Here is a 21,786-nt window from a genome sequence, read left to right as displayed (position 1 = left end):
CAGGAGGTCTTCCTCCTTGGGATTCATGTCCTCTCCTCTCCTCATAGGTTCGGCCATGATGCTTATGTCAATGGCCTTGCACTCTCCTTTTGGATTCTCTTCTGTATTGCTTGGGAGAGTACTAGGAGAGATTTCAGTGATCCTTTTACTCAGCTGGCCCACTTGTGCTTCCAAATTTCTAATGGAAGACCTTGTTTCATTCATGAAACTTACAGTGGCCTTGGAAAGATCAGAGACTAAGTTTGCTAAATTAGAAGTATTTTGTTCAGAGTTCTCTGTCTGTTGCTGAGTGGATGATGGGAAGGGTTTATTATTGTTAAACCTGTTTCTTCCACCATTATTAAAGCCTTGTTGAGGCTTTTGATCCTTCCATGAGAAATTTGGATGATTTCTCCATGATGAGTTATAGGTGTTTTCATAAGGTTTACCTAAGTAATTTACCTCTGCTATTGCAGGGTTCTCAGGATCATAAGCTTCTTCTGCATAAGAAGCCTCTTGAGTACTATTGGATGCAGCTTGCATTCCATGCAGACTCTGAGAGATCATATTGACTTGCTGAGTCAATATTTTATTCTGAGCCAATATGGCATTCAGAGTATCAACTTCAAGAACTCCCTTCTTCATAGGCGTCCCATTATTCACAGGATTCCTTTCAGAAGTGTACATGAACTGGTTATTAGCAACCATGTCAATGAGTTCTTGAGCTTCTGTAGGCGTTTTCTTTAGGTGAATGAATCCACTTGCAGAAGTGTCAGAAGGACACTTTTTGGAATATATCCAGATAAACCATCATAGAATATATCCAGGATGGTCCATTCTGAAAGCATGTCAGAAGGACACTTTTTGGTCAACTGTTTGTATCTTTCCCAAGCTTCATAGAGGGATTCACCTTCTTTCTGTCTGAAGGTTTGAACATCAGCTTTAAGCTTGCTCAGCTTTTGAGGAGGAAAGTACTTGGCTAAGAAAGCCGTGACCAGCTTATCCCAAGAGTTCAGGCTGTCTTTGGGTTGAGAATCCAACCATAATCTAGCTCTGTCTCTTACAGCAAAAGGGAAAAGCATGAGCCTGTAGACTTCAGAATCTACTCCATTAGTCTTAACAGTATCACATATCTGCAAGCATTCAGTTAAGAACTGAAAAGGATCTTCAGATGGAAGTCCATGAAACTTGCAGTTCTGCTGCATCAGAGAAACTAATTGAGGTTTCAGCTCAAAGTTGTTTGCTCCAATGGCAGGAATGGAGATGCTTCTTCCATGTAAATTGGAATTAGGTGCAGTAAAGTCACCAAGCATCTTCCTTACATTATTATTATTTTCGGCTGCCATCTCCTCTTCCTGTTTGAAAATTTCTGAAAGGTTATCTCTGGATTGTTGTATTTTAGCTTCTCTTAATTTTTTCTTCAGAGTCCTTTCAGGTTCTGGATCTGCTTCTACAAGAATGTTCTTATCCTTGCTCCTGCTCATATGACAAAGAAGAGGGCACAGAAAAATAATAATAATAATAGAGATCCTTTATACCACAGTATAGGGATCCCTGTGTGAGTAGAAGAAGAGGGGGAGACAAAGAATGTAATATAATGGAAGAAACACAACTGTGAGGATGGCAGAGATGTGAGATGAGATGTTAGGATATGAATGAATAAATAGAATAAGATGGGGGAGGGATAATTTTCGAAAATTATTTTGAAAAAGAGTTAGTGATTTTCGAAAATGGTTTTTGAAAATTGTTAGTATTTTTTCGAAAAATTTTTTAAAAAAAAATAAAATAAAATAAAAATAAGAATAATTAGTTAATTAAAAAGAAATTTTTGAAAAAAAGGGAAGATATTTTCGAAAATTAGAGAGAGAGAGAGTTAGTTAGGTACTTTTGAAAACGTTAAGAAACAAACAAAAAGTTAGTTAGTTAGTTGAAACAAATTTTGAAAAGATAAGAAGTTAGGAAGTTAGAAAAGATATTTTGAAAAGATATTTTTGAAAAAGATAAGATAAGAAGATATTTTTGAAAAGATATGATTGAAATTAGTTTTGAAAAAGATTTGATTTTTAAAATCACAATTAATGACTTGATTCATAAGAAATCACAAGATATGATTCTAGAACTTAAAGTTTGAATCTTTCTTAACAAGCAAGTAACAAACTTCAAATTTTTGAATCAAAACATTAATTGATTATGTTATTTTCGAAAATTTGATATAAAAATAAGAAAAAGATTTTTGAAAAATACTTTTAGAATTTTCGAAAATAACTAAGAAATTTGAAAAAGATTTGATTTTTGAAAAAGATTTTGAAAAAGTTAAGATTTTCAAATTGAAAATTTGATTTGACTCATAAGAAACAACTTGATTTTAAAAATTTTTGAAAAAGTCAACTCAAATTTTCGAATTTGATGAGAGAAAAAGGGAAAGATATTTTTTTTTATTTTTGAATTTTTATGATGCAAGGGAAAAACAAGAAAAATGATGCAATGCATGAAATTTTTAGATCAAAACAATGAATGCATGCATGAATGATATGAGTGTCAAGATGAACACCAAGAACACTTTGAATGTCAAGATGAACATCAAGAACATATTTTTGAAAAATTTTTGATGCAAAGAAAACATGTAAGACACCAAACTTAGAATTCTTTAATGCTTAGGCACTAAGAATCACAAGGGGAGGAGCAAACGTTTGCGCCAACGTTAGCCCCCTAACTTGGTGGCTAACATTGGCGCCACTAGTGCACAAGGTAAGGCCAACGTTAGGGCCAAAGTTAGACCCCTAACTTTGGCACCAACGTTGGTATCAGATGGATATAGTTGCTGATATGAAAAGTTTGAGCAAAAGTTAGCCCCCTAACTTTTGCTCAAACTTTTGGTCCAACTTTTGCAAAACTCCAAACCGGTTCAATTGGTTCACTTTGGTTCTTCTCCAAACTTCAAGAGCAATTAACCAAGGCCTCTTTCAACCCAATTCCACCAAGGGCAAAGGCCCAACTCAAGGCTTGAAGATCATTTGAAGAAAGTGTATAAATAGGATAGAATTCAAGTTCTTCGGAGAGCTTTCTTTTGGGAATTTTCATAATAGTTTTCGGAGAGCTTTGGATTTTGAGTGATCTTTAATTTCTTTGTCTTGGGGAAGGAGAATTCACTTCTCTTCCTCTCAGTTTTATTGCTTTCAGTTTCTATTACAATTGTCTTGGATTTTGGGTTGGAGAATTGAAGAAATTCTGTTTCAATCTCAACCTTGGATCTCACTGCTTTATTTACTGCTTGATTGAATTTCAATTTCTGTTAATTGCTCTTTATCCACTTTCTTTGAATTTCAATTACAATTTCTTGTTGGATCTAGGAAGGCATTGAGATCTAGACTTGGTTTTCTAGTCTCTGGGTCCTGAGATCTAATTTCCCAATTTTACATTTTCTATTTACTGTTTTCATGTTCATTTACTTTTCTGCTTCAAGATCCAATCTAACCCAAACCTTCTTCTACTTCTCTGCTTGATGCAATTTACTTTTTCTTGTTTAAATTCTGCAAATCCAATCTCCAATTCCCTTTACAATTCCAGCCGTTTACATTTCTTGCACTTTAAGATTCCGCAATTTACATTTCTTGCATTCTAAGTTTCTGTTATTTAATTTCTTGTTCTTTAAGATTCAGCACTTTAATTCCCTGTTCTCTTTACTTCCATGCAATTTAATTTCTGCAAATCACAAAACACTCAACCAAATCTTGATTCGCTTGACTAAATTAACCACTAAACTAAAATTGCTCAATCCTTCAATCCTTGTGGGATCGACCTCACTCCCGTGAGTTTTTATTACTTGATACGACCCGGTACACTTGCCGGTTAGATTTGTGTGTTTTGGGAGAAATTTATTTTTCACCAAAATACTCATCAAGTTTTTGGCGCCGTTGCCGGGGATTGATTAGATTGACAATGATTAAGTGAGGTGGTAATCTAGATCAAGCACTTTTTCTTTAATTTTGATTAACCCACTAACTGTTTGATTTTTTGCTTAAACTAACTAACACTTCAATCTAGCAGTAGATTGAAGTGTCACTGGTGTTGTGCATTTCTCATGCTCTGCTCGTATGTCAGGTACAAGAAGAACCATACCCAATTTTCATGAACAAGACGAAAGAACTCTCAGGAGGTTAAGAAGAGCTGAAAGAGGGAAAAATATTGTTGGAGAAGAGGAATCAGACGAAGAATTCCAAGAGATGGAGGAACATTCAACCATTCCACCAGGTGGAGAAGACAACAACAATGACAACCCACCCCAGAGGAGAGTTTTGGCTTCCTATACCTTTGCAAATCCTAGACATTGTGGGAGCAGCATCTTGGCTCCAAATGTCAATGCTAACAATTTTGAACTCAAGCCACAACTCATCACTTTGGTTCAGAACAATTGCTCTTTTGGTGGAGGACCACTTGAAGACCCACACCAACACTTATCCACTTTCTTGAGGATATGCAACACTGTCAAAACTAATGGTGTGCCTCCTGATAGTTACAAGCTGATGCTATTCCCATTTTCTCTCAGGGACAAAGCCACTCAATGGTTGGAATCTTTTCCAAGGGACAGCATCAATAACTGGGATGATTTGGTAACCAAGTTTCTTGCCAAGTTTTACCCACCTCAGAGGATTATAAGGTTGAAGACTGAGGTACAAACATTTACACAAATGGAGGCTGAACCCATCTATGAGGCATGGGAGAGGTATAAGGCTCTAATCAAGAAATGTCCCCCTGCCATGTTTAATGAGTGGGAGAAGCTGCAGAACTTCTATGAAGGCTTAACACTGAAATCCCAGGAAGCTTTGGATCATTCAGCTGGAGGTTCCTTGCAACTCATGAAAACTGCAGAGGAGGCTCAAGAACTCATCGATATGGTGGCCAACAACCAATATTTCTTTGCTCATCAAAGAAGCCGCCAACCATCACAAAGGAGAGGAGTAATGGAACTAGAAGGAGTGGATTCAATCCTGGCTCAAAACAAATTAATGCAGCAGCAAATTCAACAACAATTTGAGCAAATGACCAAGAGGATTGATGGCCTCCAAGTTGCAGCAGTTAACACTAGCCAACCATCAGCCACATGGGGGCAAAATGAAGAAATCCAAGAGGAGCAACAGCAGGAACAAGTCCAGTACATGCATTCAAATTCAAATGAATTCTATGGTGATACCTACAACCCCTCATGGAAAAATCACCCCAACCTCAGATGGGGAGACACTCACAACCAAAACCAACACCCATGGCAGAGGAACTCAAATCAAAACAACCCAAGAAATAACCAAAACTACAACCATCAGCAGACTAACCAAAACACATACAGAAAACCTCAAAACAACTACCCTAATCTCAACCAATACCAATCCAATAACCAAGCCACCAACCAAAATGCCTATCATCCACCACCCACATCTCACAACCCACCACAAGCACCACCTGAACCTCAAAGACTCACCAACTTAGAGACCTTGATAGAAAAAATGATGAAACACCAGGAAATAACAAACAAAAACCATGAAGCATCATTAAAGAGCCTAGAGAGGCAGATTGAGCAACTCTCCAAGCAAGTATCTGTTGAGAGATCTTCAAACTCACTGCCCAATGACACAATCCCAAATCCCAAGGAGGAGTGCAAGGCAATACAATTAAGGAGCGGGAGAACATTGACAAGCAACAATGATACTACACAGAAGCAAGCAGAGGGCATCAAAGAACCAACAGAGGATGAGAAGCAAGCAAAGGACGATGAAGCTAAGGAGCAAGTTGTGATGCCAAACAAAAGCACTGAGAAACTTAAAGAGAAGGACAACCAGCCACATAGCTCAAAGAAAGTAATCCAGGGACAGCAGCAAATAGGAAAGAGCATCACACCTCCACTGCCATATCCCCAGAGGTTTAACAAAGAGGTTAAAGACCAGCATTTTCACAAATTCCTTGAGATTTTTAAGAAGCTGGAAATCAATATCCCCTTGGCTGAAGCACTTGAGCAAATGCCTCTGTATGCCAAATTCTTGAAGGAGCTTGTCAACAAGAAAAGAAGCTGGGATGAGAAAGAAACCATAATGATTACTGAGGAATGCAGGGCCTTGATTCAAAAGGGGCTTCCTCCCAAGCTTGAGGACCCAGGGAGCTTCCTGTTGCCTTGCACCATTGGGGAATTGACCATCACTAAAGCAATGTGCGATCTCGGAGCAAGTATTAACTTAATGCCATCTTCCTTGGTGAAAAAGCTGCATATAGAGGAGGTCAAACCAGTACAAATGTCTCTGGAGCTGGTAGACAAGTCAATGGTATACCCCAGGGGTGTAATTGAAAATCTTTTGGTCAAGGTGGACAGTTTTATATACCCTGCTGATTTTGTGGTTCTAGAATCAAACGATGATGATGGTGACTCTGTTATACTGGGAAGGCCATTCTTGGCCACTGCTAGAGCTATCATAGACGTAGAGGAAGGGGAATTAACTCTCAGGATGCATGACCAGAGTGTCACTCTGAAAGTATTACCAGAAGCACAATTTAGCAAGGAGAAGAAAGACTATATGAAAAATGACCAGGAAGGTCACAGCAACATCCCAATGCTAAGGATTGTGCAGACTGATGAAGAAACCCAAGAGGGTATTAGAGTATTAGCCACTGAAAAGAGAGGCCCCCAAGGAAAGCCTACGGCCAGAAAAGAAAGATCAACAAAAGGAAAGATGAAACGCAGAAACAAAGCAAAAGGGGTTGGAAGAATAGAAAGATTCCAACAGAGGGGCTTTCCAAAGGTGACAAAGTGCAACTGATATATCAACAGCTGGGGGCAAATCAACAAACCGAGGATTACTACACTGTCAGCAACATACTCTCATTAGAGCATGCTGAAATTGAACACCAGAGAACAAAGAAGAGGATCACGGTCAGAGGAGACAAATTGAGGCCCTACAAGCACCAACCACCATAAAAGAAAGCCTCAATGTCAAGCTAATGACAATAAAAGAGCGCTCCATGGGAGGCAACCCATGCTTTAAGATTCATGTCATTTTAAATTCAATAAGTTATGATCAATTGAGCATGAATTCTTTTCTCTTTTCATGAACATGTCCATTGACTGCATGCACTATTTTGAAACATATGCTAAGTTTGGTGTGCCTTCAAGCACACTAAACCAATGTTACAAATAATTCCATTTTGCATGTTTGGAGTATCTTGACAAAGCATATGGCCAAACACTAAGTTTGGTGTCCACATAGCTTCATGAAAAGTAGAAACTCATGCATCAATAATCATACAATTGTTGTTTTCAAAAATCTTATAAATGGAAAAATTCTTTTCCGGTAATGAAGGTATTAATTGTGATGTACCCTTTGACAAGAAACAAGTTTGGTGTTCATCAAACCTTGATGCACCGATTTAGGGATACAATTGATCCTTCATGAAAAAAAAAAGGAGAAAAAGAAAGTATGATGAAAACAATTCTTATGAACATTTAACATTTGAATCTCACTAATTGGAGGAAGATACTCATTTTCTTTATATATGACCAAACATTAAGTTTGGTGTCCTCAAAGGAGAGTGTCACGGTTCAAATGATATAAGAATTGATGGTTCACATAGTATTAATAAAAAAGAACACTCTTGCTACGGTTGGATAAAACTAATGTATGTTGTCTTGTTGTGGTGACTAGGAGGTCAAAGAATCTTCAAAGAAAAAGACAAGACAAAGGAAAGCATAGCATGAGGACAAAATCCCATCACATGCCTCGAAAAAGAAATCTGCCACTCCTTGAGAATGATCACGGCAAAGGCAAGGGAAGGAGCAAACTTTGTCTTCATTCATCCTTACATGCATACCTTTGATCTCCATAAGTCTAATTGCATCCCAGCCCTTCATTGCTCATTTAAAAGCATACCACCTTCAAGCCATGCACATGACCGAATCACTCCAACCTTGGAAACTTCACTCCTTTCATCACTCCTCAACATAACAAGCTCTGTGCAACAATTCTCTTACTTTAAACTCCAACCATTTAAACTTCTCTTCATCATTTCTTGTCATAGCAAGTTCGGTCTCAATTTCCTTTTGCTCCAAACACACATCAAACTCTCCAACATTCTTCACACTCCTTCTCAACCAACCAAGTGACCATGGCCTCCTCCTCAAGAACCAAACGAAGAAAAGGGAAAGATCCCATGGTGGAGGAAGACACACATGAATATGACCAACGGAGATTCAAGTCTTGGTTTCATCAAATGCAAATTCAATGGATGAACGAGAAAAGAATCTATCCTGAAATTCCATTCTTGTTGCCGGATGATGGATGTCAAGAAATGAAGGACAAAATTCGGAAGAGGAGGTGGGAGGAACTTGCATCACCAGCCATCCGAATCAATGCCAATATCATAAGAGAGTTCTATGCAAATGTCCCAAGGCTTGACATGCGTGAGCCCCCAACGTACAAGAGCTATGTGCGGGGGGTGGAAGTAGACTTTAGCCCGGATGCAATCAAGAAAGTCTTGAAACTAAAGTCAGTCCGCTTTAGTGAACCGGGATACCAACAAAGATTGAATGAGGATCAGGATTATGAGGAGATTGCGAGAGACATTTGTTTGGAGAACTCAGAGTGGGAAGGAGATAACAAGAACAGATATAAGTACCTGAAGAGATGTAACCTCACCCCGGAAGCAAAAGGATGGTATGAGTTAATGAAAAGATCAATTCTGGGCACAGTGAACACCTCAGAAGTTAACAGGGAGAGAGCCGTGATGCTGCATTGCATCATTGTGGGAGGAGAGATAAGAGTTCATGAAATCCTTGCAAAAGACATTCAAAAGCTGGCTGAAAAGAATTCGGCCGGATCTTGGTTGTACTATCCGAGTACCATTTGGAGGTTGTGTGCAAAGGCTAAAGTTCCAATGGAAGAGGAGAATCCAATGTGGTTAAGCCAAGGCATGCCCATAACCATTGAACGAATGATGATGCCCCTTGAAGCACATCAAGGCCGAAGACCACATGGAAGAAGGGAAAGAGAAGAACCAATGGAAGAAGATGAGCCACACATAGAAGAAGAGCCACAAGAGGAGGAGGAACAGCCACACTTTTTCCCACATGGCAATATGGATATGACTCAAATTCAAGAAGCAATAGGAAGATTGTCACAACAGTACACGAGAATCCAAGAAAGGCAAGAGGAATACCATTCTCTGTACATGAAAAACCAACAAGCACAAGAAGAAAGAGAGCTAAGAATAATGAACAAACAAAGTGAATTCGAGTCAAGATTCCTTGTGATGCAAGAAGAACATGCTTTTCAATCTCATGAATCTTTTGGAAAGTTGGAACAAATGCAAGCTGAAAATTTGAGGGCTCTCAAAGAGTTCACAACACTCCAAGATGCAAGGTATGAAGTACAAGCCGATTACAACATCAATAGCCAAATCAAACTGAACTATATTGGAGAACATTTGCACAACATGGATCCGGCTTTCCCAACTTTTGATGAATTCTTCAAAAAGAGAAGTGAGGTGGAAGTAAGCAATGCCATGAGGCTTGAAGATAGAGTGGAGGAGGCTATGAATAAGGCTGGCTTTTGGCGAGGTCAACAGGCACCAAACACGGATGGTGGGAACACTAGCAGCCAAGTGTATGAAAGGAGAAAGAAAAAGCATGACAAATAAAAGGTGGACTTGCTCCTTGTTCATCACTACAAAAAAAAAAAGCACGCATTCTATCTGTTCTAAATTGTCTTTGCATCTTTAAGTAGTTCTTTTTAATTAAAAGTCTTTGCATTATGTTTGTTTCTTTTAAAATAAGTAGGCTAGTTTATGTGTGTGCTTGTGTGTTTACTTTCACTTGACAAGAAGCATGTGTTGTCCCCTGCATCTTTAAGTTCAATAAAAGAAAAGTTTGAATGTGAAGCAAGATGATCTCTGTTAGATAGAAGTAAAATAAAAGTAAGTGGTGGTATGTGTGTGGTTGTATAATAGCTCACTTTTAGTGAATAAAGAGCTAGGATATCTCATTCTAAGTAAAAAGTGGCCTACTGTCTATGAATCTCAATTAAATAAAAAAAAAATTCCTTGGTTAGAAAGAAAAACAAAAAGAAGGAAAGAAAAGAGATAGCCAAAAAGTGGCAGAACAAAAGGAAACAAAAAGAAACAAAGCTGGACACCAATAGCTTGAACTTTAAAATATATGCCTGTGGTGTCTTTGTACTAGGATCTGCTTGGATTAGTAAGCTCTTAGGAGTGCATCAACACTCGGTGACTTGGGTTAACTAATCCGAGATCATCAGCTGAAAGTCCACTATCAAGAGCAACCTAACTACAAGGCATTTAGTAACCCAAAGAGGTGCTGGGCATCAATGTTTTAAGAGGGAATGTGAGCCAAGTGTCTATGGTGAATAATGTGTCAAGTATAAAGAAAAGAAAATGAACTTGCTACACATGACACTCAAATAAAGCTTATAAACAAAGTAATAGCCAAGGATAAAGGAATAATGAGAGGTCATAGCAGTATGTTACTTGAAGCTTGAAGGAGACTTTCTAGGCCTAGGAGTCAGTAAGAAGTGAGTATTTACATATCCACACAAAACCCCATGAACTATCAATAATACTCTGCTAGCATGAACATCCTCTTCCATTTCATTCCTTCTTCTCAATAAATCTTTTCTTGCTTGGGGACAAGCAAGCTTTAAGTTTGGTGTTGTGATGACAAGTCATCTTAGCCTATTTTAACTAGTCTTTTTCTTTTGTTTTCATTAAAATTATGCACTTTCTTGAGCTACAAGCAAGCCAATTAGCTAGATTTTCATGTTTCCTTTGATTTAATCAACCATGTATGAATTCATGCTATTTCATGAGGTTTTATACTATAATTGTCACATATTATGAAAGAATGAATATCTCATGATTTTAAGCATAGCTTTGATGTGTTTGGTTGATTAATGATAGGTGAAGAAAGCTTGGAGAAAGGTTGAAGCAAGAAGGAATAGCTAGGAGTAAAGAGAAGACAATGGAATAAGTGAAATTGAACCAGGAAGCAAAAAGCTGGACCTAAAGTTAGCCTCAAACTTTTGCACAAACTTTTGGGTGAAAAGTTAGCCCCAACGTTAGCCCCAAACTTGGAGGCTAACGTTGGAACTTGAAAATCACTCCCTGGGTACCAAAAGTTTGCGCCAACATTAGCCCCCTAACTTTGAAGCTAACGTTGGCACATGAAAATCACCCCTGGGCACCAAAAGTTTGCGCCAACGTTAGCCCCCTAACTTTGAGGCTAACGTTGGCACATGAAAATCACCCCTGGGCACCAAAAGTTTGCGCCAACGTTAGCCCCCTAACTTTGAGGCTAACGTTGGCATGAAGAAAACCTCCCTGGGCACCAAAAGTTTGCGACAACGTTAGCCCCCTAACTTGGTGGCTAACGTTGGCACATGAAAATCACAAGGGGAGGAGCAAAAGTTTGCGCCAACGTTAGCCCCCTAACTTGGTGGCTAACGTTGGCACCACTAGTGCACAAGGTAAGGCCAACGTTAGGGCCAAAGTTAGACCCCTAACTTTGGCACCAACGTTGGTATCAGATGGATATAGTTGCTGATATGAAAAGTTTGGGCAAAAGTTAGCCCCCTAACTTTTGCTCAAACTTTTGGTCCAACTTTTGCAAAACTCCAAACCGGTTCAATTGGTTCACTTTGGTTCTTCTCCAAACTTCAAGAGCAATCAACCAAGGCCTCTTTCAACCCAATTCCACCAAGAGCAAAGGCCCAACTCAAGGCTTGAACATCATTTGAAGAAAGTGTATAAATAGGATAGAATTCAAGTTCTTCGGAGAGCTTTCTTTTGGGAATTTTCATAATAGTTTTCGGAGAGCTTTGGATTTTGAGTGATCTTTAATTTCTTTGTCTTGGGGAAGGAGAATTCACTTCTCTTCCTCTCAGTTTTATTGCTTTCAATTTCTATTACAATTGTCTTGGATTTTGGGTTGGAGAATTGAAGAAATTCTGTTTCAATCTCAACCTTGGATCTCACTGCTTTATTTACTGCTTGATTGAATTTCAATTTCTGTTAATTGCTCTTTATCCACTTTCTTTGAATTTCAATTACAATTTCTTGTTGGATCTAGGAAGGCATTGAGATCTAGACTTGGTTTTCTAGTCTCTGGGTCCTGAGATCTAATTTCCCAATTTTACATTTTCTGTTTACTGTTTTCATGTTCATTTACTTTTCTGCTTCAAGATCCAATCTAACCCAAACCTTCTTCTACTTCTCTGCTTGATGCAATTTACTTTTCCTTGTTTAAATTCTACAAATCCAATCCCCAATTCCCTTTACAAATCCAGCCGTTTACATTTCTTGCACTTTAAGATTCCGCAATTTACATTTCTTGCATTCTAAGTTTCTGCTATTTAATTTCTTGTTCTTTAAGATTCAGCACTTTAATTCCCTGTTCTCTTTACTTCCATGCAATTTAATTTCTGCAAATCACAAAACACTCAACCAAATCTTGATTCGCTTGACTAAATTAACCACTAAACTAAAATTGCTCAATCCTTCAATCCTTGTGGGATCGACCTCACTCCCGTGAGTTTTTATTACTTGATACGACCCGGGAAACTTGCCGGTTAGATTTATGTGTTTTGGGAGAAATTTATTTTTCACCAAAATACTCATCAGTCATCCATGGAATAGCGTCATTTAAAGAACGAGGGTCAGCACAACGTAAAAAAAAAATCGGAAAAAAAACCTAGAGGTTCCTTCTGAAGATGAGGCCATTACGGCTCGCCTTTAGGTGTCCTCCTCGGGATAGTGTCATTCAAAGAACGAGGGTCAGCATCAGTGGAAAGGAAGGCCTAAAAGCCAAAAGCTCTTAAAACCAAAAGGCAAGGGCAAATGGAAAGGATCCCAAGGCTTTGAGCATCAGTGGATAGGAGGGCCTAAAGGACTAAAATCCTGGTCTAAGCGGCTAAACCAAGCTGTCCCTAACCATGTGCTTGTGGCGTGAAGGTGTCAAGTGAAAACTTGAGACTGAGCGGTTAAAGTCAAGGTCCAACTCCAAAAAGAAGAGTGTGCTTAAGAACTCTGGACACCTCTAATTGGGGACTTTAGCAAAGCTGAGTCACAATCTGAAAGGGTTCACCGAGTTATGTGTCTGTGGCATTTATGTATCCGGTGGTAATACTGGAAAACAAAGTGCTTAGGGCCACAGCCAAGACTCATAAAGAAGCTGTGTTCAAGAATCATCACACTGAACTAAGAGAATCAATAACACTATCTGAATTCTAAGTTCCTATAGATGCCAATCACTCTGAGCTTCAATGGATAAAGTGAGATGCCAAAACTGTTCAGAAGCAAAAAGCTACTAGTCCCGCTCATCTAATTAGAATCTGAGCTTCAATCAAAAACTCTGAGATATTATTGCTTCCCAACCTATTAGTCTTCTATTTTATTCATCTAGTTGCTTAAGGACAAGCAACAGTTTAAGTTTGGTGTTGTGATGAGCGGATATTTTATACGCTTTTTGGGGATAATTTCATATAGTTTTGAGCATGTTTTAGTTAGTTTTTAGTCTATTTTTATTAGTTTTTAGGAAAAATTCATATTTCTGGACTTTACTATGAGTTGTGTGTTTTTCTGTAATTTCAGGTATTTTTCTGGCTGAAATTGAAGGAGCTGAGCAAAAATCTGATTCAGGCTGAAAAAGGACTGCTGATGCTGTTGGATTCTGACCTCCCTTCACTCAAAGTGGATTTTCTGGAGCTACAGAACTCGAAATGGCATGCTTCCAATTGCGTTGGAAAGTAGACATCCAGGGCTTTCCAGCAATATATAATAGTCCATACTGTGCATAAGGATAGACGACGTAAACTGGCGTTCAACGCCAGTTTTCTGCCCAATTCTGGCGTCCAGCGCCAGAAAAGGATCAAAAGCTGGAGTTGAACGCCCAAACTGGCATAAAAACTGGCGTTCAACTCCACAAATGGCCTCTGCACGTGAATTGCTTAAGTCTCAGCCCAGCACACACCAAGTGGGCCCCAGAAGTGGATCTCTGCATCATCCATCATAGTCTACTCATATTTTGTAACCCTAGGCTACTAGTTTAGTATTTAAACAACTTTTAGAGACTTATTTTGCATCTCATGACATTTCAGATCTAAACTTTGTATTCGCTGATGGCATGAGTCTCTAAACCCCATTGTTGGGGGTGAGGAGCTCTGTTGTGTCTCGATGAATTAATGCAAGTATTTCTGTTTTCCATTCAAACACGCTTGTTCCTATCTAAGATGTTCATTCGCGCTTAACTGTGATGGAGGTGATGATCTGTGACACTCATCACCTTCCTCAAATCACGAATGTGTGCCTGACAACCACCTCCGTTCTATATCCGATTGAATGAGTATCTCTTAGATTCCTTAATCAGAATCTCCGTGGTATAAGCTAGAGCTGATGGCGGCATTCATGAGAATCCGGAAAGTCTAAACCTTGTCTGTGGTAGTCCGAGTAGGATTCAAGGATTGAATGACTGTGACGAGCTTCAAACTCTTGAAGGCTGGGCGTTAGTGACAGACGCAAAAGGATAGTAAATCCTATTCCAACCGGATCGAGAACCAACCGGTGATTAGCCGTGCTGGGATAGAGCGCGTGAGCGTAGTTTTCACTGGAAGGATGGAAGGTAACCATTGACAACGGTAATCCACCAACACACAGCTTGCCATAGGAGGACGTGCGTGCGTGAACAAGAAGACAGAGGAAAGCAGATATTCAGAAGACAAAGCACCTCCAAAACTCCAACATATTCTCCATTACTGCACAACAAGTAACTTTTAATTTATGCTCTCTTGGTTATTTGCAATTCAACTGATAAACATAATTGACTTCCTGACTAAGATTTACAAAATAACCATAAATTGCTTCAATCCAACAATCTCTGTGGGATTCGACCCTTACTCACGTAAGGTATTACTTGGATGACCCAGTGCACTTGCTGGTTAGTGGTACGAGTTGTGAAAAGTGTGATTCATAATTCGTGCACCACAGCCGAAGATGAGGCCATTACGGCTCGTGTTTAGGTGTCCTCCCCGGGACAGCGTCATTTAAAGAACGAGGGTCAGCACAACGTAAAAGAAAAAAAAGAAAAAAAGAAAGAAAAAACTGGAGGAGCCAGCCGAAGATAAGGCCATTACGGCTTCCGTTTAGGTGTCCTCCTCGGGATAGCGTCATTTAAAAAACGAGGGTCAGCACAACGTAAAAAAAAACCCAGAAAAAAACGGAGGAGCCTACCGAAGATGAGGCCATTACGGCTCACCTTTCTATGTCCTCCTCGAGATAGCGTCATTTAATGAACGAGGGCCAGCACAACGTAGAAAAAATAAAAAAAAAAATAAAAAAAGAAAAAATCGTAAAAAAAAAATCGGAGGAACGTGCCGAAGATGAGGTCTTAACGGCTCGCCTTTAGGTGTCCTCCTCGGGATAGCGTCATTTAAAGCACGAGGGTCAGTACAACGTAAAAAAAAAAAAAACAGAAAAAAAAAACCAGAGGAGCCTGCCGAAGATAAGGCCATCACGGCACGCCTTTAGGTGTCCTCCTCGGGATAGTGTCATTTAAACAACGAGGGTCAGCCCAACGTAAAAAAAAACCGGAAAAAGAAAACGATGGAGCCTACCGGAGATGAGGCCATTACGGCTCGCCATTAGGTGTCGTCCTCGGGATAGCGTCATTTAAAGAACGAAGGTCAGCACAACGTAAAAAAAAAATCGAAAAAAAAACCTGGAGGTTCCTTCCGAAGATGAGGCCATTACGGCTCGCCTTTAGGTGTCCTCCTCGGGATAGCGTCATTTAAAGAACGAGGGTCAGCACAATGCAAAAAAAAAAAATGGAGGATCCTGCCGAAGATGAGGCCATTACGGCTCGACTTTAGTTGTCCCCCTCGGGATAGCATCATTTAAAGAACGAGGGTCAGCACAACGTAAAAAAAAAAAAAGAAAAACCAGAGGTGCCTGCCGAAGATGAGGCCATTACGGCTCGTGTTTAGGTATCGTCATCGGGATAGCGTCATTTAAAGGAGGGTCAGCAAAACGTAAAAAAAATAATAAAAAAAACAGAAGAAATGGAAAAAAACTGGAGAAACGTGCCGAAGATGAGGTCTTTACGGCTCGCCTTTAGGTGTCCTCCTCGGGATAGCGTCATTTAAAGAATGAGGATCCGCAAAAAAAAAAACCAAAAAAAACGGAGGAGCCTGCCGAAGATGAGGCCATTACGGCTCGCCTTTAGGTGTCCTCCTCGGGATAGCGTCATTTAAACAACGAGGGTCAGCACAACGTAAAAGAAAAACCGGAAAAAAAATGGAGGATCCTGCCGAAGATGAGGCCATTACTGCTCGCCTTTAGGTGTCGTCCTCTGGATAGCGTCATTTAAAGAACGAGGGTCAGCACAACGTAAAAATAACCGAAAAAAATAAACCGAAGGAGCCTGTCAAAGATGAGGCCATTACGGCTCGCCTTTAGGTGTCTTCCTCGGGATAGCGTCATTTAAAGAACGACAGTCAACACAACTTAAAAAAAAACCAGAAAAAAAACCGGAGGAGTGATGAGCGGATATTTTATACGCTTTTTGGCATTGTTTTTAGTATGTTTTTAGTAGAATCTAGTTACTTTTAGGGATGTTTTCATTAGTTTTTATGTTAAATTCACATTTTTGGACTTTATTATGAGTTTGTGTGTTTTTCTGTAATTTCAGGTATTTTCTGGCTGAAATTGAGGGACTTGAGCAAAAATCAGATTCAGAGGTAAAAGAAGGACTGTTGATGCTGTTGGATTCTGACCTCCCTGTACTCAAAGTGGATTTTCTGGAGCTACAGAACTCAAAAGGAATGTATAATAGTCTATACTTTGGCCGAGTTTAGATGACGTAAAAGGGCGTTGAACGCCAGTTCTACGCTGTTGTCTGGAGTTAAACGCCAGAAACAAGTCGCAAACCAGAGTTGAACGCCAGAAATACGTTACAACCTGGCGTTCAACTCCAGAAAGAGCCTCTGCACATGTAACATTCAAGCTCAGCCCAAGCACATACCAAGTGGGCCCCAGAAGTGGATTTATGCATCAATTACTTACTTTTGTAAACCCTAGTAACTAGTTTAGTATAAATAGGACTGTTTACTATTGTATTAGACATCTTATGATCTTCAGATCATCTTTGGAGGCCTAGTTCTTAGATCATGGGGGCTGGCCATTCGGCCATACCTGGAAATTTCACTTATGTATTTTCAACGGTAGAGTTTCTGCACTCCATAGATTAAGGTGTGGAGCTCTGCTGTTCCTCAAAGATTAATGCAAAGTACTACTGTTTTCTATTCAATTCAACTTATTCCGCTTCTAAGATATTCATTCGCACTTCAACATGAATGTGATGAACGTGACAATCATCATCATTCCCTATGAACGCGTGCCTGACAACCACTTCCGTTCTACCTTAGATTGAATGAGTATCTCTTGGATCTCTTAATCAGAATCTTCGTGGTCTAAGCTAGATTGATGGCGGCATTCATGAGAGTTCGAAAAGTCTAAACCTTGTCTGTGGTATTCCGAGTAGGACTCTGGGATTGAATGATTGTGACGAATTTCAAACTCGCGAGTACTGGGCGTAGTGACAGACGCAAAAGGAGGGTGAATCCTATTCCAGTATGATCGAGAACCTCAGATGATTAGCCGTGCTATGACAGAGCATTTGGGCCATTTTCACAAGAGGATGGGATGCAGCCATTGACAAGGGTGATGCCTCCAGACGATTAGCCATGCAGTGACAGCGCATCGGACCATTTTCCAGAGAGGATTAAAAGTAGCCATTGACAATGGTGATGTCCTTACATAAAGCCAGCCATGGAAAGGAGTAAGATTGATTGGATGACGACAGCAGGAAAGCAGAAGTTCAGAGGAACGAACACATCTCCATACACTTATCTGAAATTCTCACCAATGATATACATAAGTATTTCTATTTTTATTTTCTGTCTATTTATTATTAATATTCAAAAACTCCATAACTATTTGATATCCGCCTGACTGAGATTTACAAGGTGACCATAGCTTGCTTCAAGCCGACAATCTCCGTGGGATCGACCCTTACTCACGTAAGGTTTATTACTTGGATGACCCAGTGCACTTGCTGGTTAGTTGTATCAAAGTTGTGAATGAAAAACGATTTATTAAGACGTGCGTACAGAGTTTCTAGCGCCGTTGCCTGAGATCACAATTCCGTGCACCAAGGAGCATGCCGAAGATGAGATCTTTACGGCTCGTGTTTAGGTGTCCTCCTCGGGATAGCGTCATTTAAAGAACGAGGGTTACCACAACGTAAAAATAAAAAATAAAAAAAACCCGGAAAAAAAATCGGAGGAGCTTGCCGAAGATGAGGCCATTACGGCTCGCGTTTAGGTGTCCTCCTCTGGATAGCGTCATTTAAAGAACGAGGGTAAAAAAAAGAAACCGGAAAAAAACCGGAGGAACCTGCCGAAGATGAGGCCATTATGGCTCATCTTTAGGTGTCCTCCTCGGGAGAGCGTCATTTAAAGAACGAGGGTCAGCATAACGTAAAAAAAAAAGAACTGGAGGAGCCTGCCAAAGATGATGCCGTTACAGCTCGCGTTTAGGTGTCCTACCTGGCATAGCGTCATTTAAAGAACGAGGGTCAGCACAACGTAAAAAAGAGGAAAAAAATCGGAAAAAGAAACCGGAGGAGCCTGCCGAAGATGAGGCCATTACGGCTCGCCTTTATTTGTCCTCCTCGGGATAGCGTCATTTAAAGAACGAGGTTCAGCACAACGTAAAAAAAAGATAAAACACCAAAAAAAAAACGGAGGAGCCTGCCGAAGATGAGGCCATTACGGCTCGCCTTTAGTTGTCCTCCTCGGGATAGCGTCATTTAAAGAACGAAGGTCAACACAACGTTAAAAAAAAAAAAAGAAAAACCGGAGGTGCCTGCCGAAGATGAGGCCATTACGGCTCGTGTTTAGGTGTCCTCCTCGGGATAGCGTCATTTAAAGAAATCCCCTATTCCAGTTTCAATTTTTGGGATTATTTTCCTCCCCCTTTTGGCATCAAGGGGCACCTGCAAGAAATATTGATCATGGAAACATAATATGCAAAATATAATGCAGAGCATAATCCAAAAGTGTTTAACAATGTGTCACACAGTTATACGACTATCAGTTTGCAACCTAACATAACAAAATAACAAATTGAGCCAGAGTGTGCCAATATCAAATAGTAACCAGAAAGTTAATCATCAGAAAGATTAAAGTCAGATCCCTCAGCTCCTGCATCACTACCAACTTCATCATCAAGGCTTTCAAGCATTAGACCGACCCTTTCTTGGCATTTCTTCCAAGCCGACTCATTTTCATATGCAAGTTTGCGAGCAGACTTGTGAAATTGAACCATGAGATCGGACATGTTGGAGAATTCTGTGAGGATTTCTCTGAGGGAACCGGTCATCTTTGAGGATTCTGGGCGGCCCTCAAAGTCGTCATCAGAAGCCATTGTTTTCTTTCCCTTTTTAACAACCCCGCCTCCTTTGATCAGAGAGACCTTGTTCTCTACATCCTCATTGGTTAAATCTACCTTAAAGTACTCAAAAATGCACGTGAGAAACATTCCATAAGGTATATTAGCCTTTTTTGTACTCTTCACAGACTCCCACATGTGTCGAATCATAATATAACTAAATGAAATGGAAGATGAAGTAACAAGAGCAAATATTATGAGACAGTCAGATACGGTTACCCTATTGTGAGAACCACTTTGAGGAGTGAGAATGTGAGTTATGATGCGGTGCAGCAGGGAGTTGGTTGGACCCAAAGCCTTGTGAGTAGGAACAGTCCCATCTAGGCCAGACAAATTTTCACAAATTTGATGAAGAACCTGCTTGTATGTAACCCCTACATGTGAATCTGATGAGCGGATATTTTATACGCTTTTTGGGGTTAATTTCATATAGATTTCAGTATGTTTTAGTTGGTTTTTAGTTTATTTTCATTAGTTTCTAGGAAAAATCCACATTTCTGGACTCTACTATGAGTTTGTATATTTTTCTGTAATTTCAGGTATTTTTTGGCTGAAATTGAGGGTGCTGAGGAAAAATCTGATTCAGGCTGAAAAAGGACTGCTGATGCTGTTGGATTCTGACCTCCCTGCACTCAAAATGGCTTTTCTGGAGCTAAAGGACTCCAAATGGCGTGCTTCCAATTGCTTTGGAAAGTCGACATCCAGGGCTTTCCAGAAATATATAATAGTCCATACTTTGCTCAAGGATAGACGACGTAAAATGGCGTTCAACGCCAGCTCTCTGCCCAATTCTAGCGTCCAACGCCAGAAACAAGTTGCAAGTTGGAGTTCAACGCCAGAAAAGGATCCAAAGCTGGTGTTGAACGCCCAAAACAGCCCCAGGCATGTGAGAAGCTTTAGTCTCAGCCCCAGCACACACCAAGTGGGCCCCAGAAGTGGATTTCTGCACTATCTGTTATAGTTTACTCATTTTCTGTAAACCTAGGTTACTAGTTTAGTATTTAAACAACTTTTAGAGATTTATTTTGCATCTCATGACATTTTTTAGATCAAAACTTTATACTCTTTGACGGCATGAGTCTCTAAACTCCATTGTTGGGGGTGAGGAGCTCTGCTGTGTCTCGATGAATTAATGCAAGTATTTCTATTTTCCATTCAAACATGCGTGTTCCTATCTAAGATATCCATTCACGCCTAACTATGAAGAAGGTGATGATTAGTGACACTCATCACCTTCCTCAATCCATGAATGTGTGTCAGACAATCACTTCCGTTCTACATCAGATTGAATGAATATCTCTTAGATTCCCTAATCAGAATCTTCGTGGTATAAGCTAGATTGATGGCAGCATTCATGAGAATCCGGAAAGTCTAAACCTTGTGTGTGGTATTCCGAGTAGGATTCTGGGATTGGATGGCTGTGATGAACTTCAAACTCGCGAGTGCTGGGCGTAGTGACAGACGCAAAAGGATAGTAAATCCTATTCCGGTACGACTGAGAACCTGCAAATGATTAGCCGTGCGGTGACAGCGCACCTGAATCCATAGGAGGACGTGCGTGCATGAATCAGAGGACAGAGGAAAGCAGAGATTCTGAAGACAAAGCATCTCCAAAACTCCAACATATTATCCATTACTGCATAACAAGTAACCTTTAATCCATGCTCTCTTGTTTATTTGCAACTCAACTGATAAATATAATTGACTTCCTGACTAAGAATTGCAAGATAACCATAGATTGCTTTAAACCAACAATCTCCGTAGGATTCGACCCTTACTCACGTAAGGTATTACTTGGACGACCCAGTGCACTTGCTGGCTAGTGGCAAGAGTGTGAAAAGTGTGATTCACAATTTGTGCACCAAGTTTTTGGCGCTGTTGCCGGGGATTGTTCGTGTTTGAACAACTGACGATTTATTTTGTTGCTTAGATTAGGAAAATTTTTCTTATTGGTTTAGAGTCTCTTATTATTGTTCTTGGTTAAAATTTTATACTTCTTCAAAACAAGTGTTACATTTACTGTCCAATTGGCTAGAGCGTTGGTCTAAGTCCGTGGCAGTTTGGTATACTCTTTTTAAAAATCTTTTTCAAAAATAATAATTTCTCTATTAAATTTTGTGCCAAACTTTAAGTTTGGTGTTTTCTTGTTGATTTCCCTTTTGGTTTTCGAAAATTTTAGTTTAGTTTTCTAAAAATTCTAAGTTTGGTGTTCCTTGGTGTTTTCCCTCCAAAATTTTCAAAAACAAGAAGTATCAGATC

At 39.8% G+C, this 21,786-nt stretch overlaps 1 non-coding gene across 1 annotated transcript; it reads left to right on the top strand.

Moving 5' to 3' along the window:
* Positions 1-821: 821 nt before the first annotated feature.
* LOC112739304 (small nucleolar RNA R71) lies at positions 822-929 on the top strand. Its single transcript, XR_003170236.1, has one exon. It is a non-coding gene; the product is annotated as a small nucleolar RNA R71 (small nucleolar RNA).
* The last annotated feature ends 20,857 nt before the right edge of the window (positions 930-21,786 follow it).

Source organism: Arachis hypogaea, chromosome 13 (genome assembly GCF_003086295.3).
Source record: "Arachis hypogaea cultivar Tifrunner chromosome 13, arahy.Tifrunner.gnm2.J5K5, whole genome shotgun sequence".
NCBI lineage: Eukaryota > Viridiplantae > Streptophyta > Magnoliopsida > Fabales > Fabaceae > Arachis > Arachis hypogaea.
The sequence above is the reverse complement of the archived record's forward strand: the minus strand, read 5'-3'. Positions and strand labels throughout refer to the sequence as shown.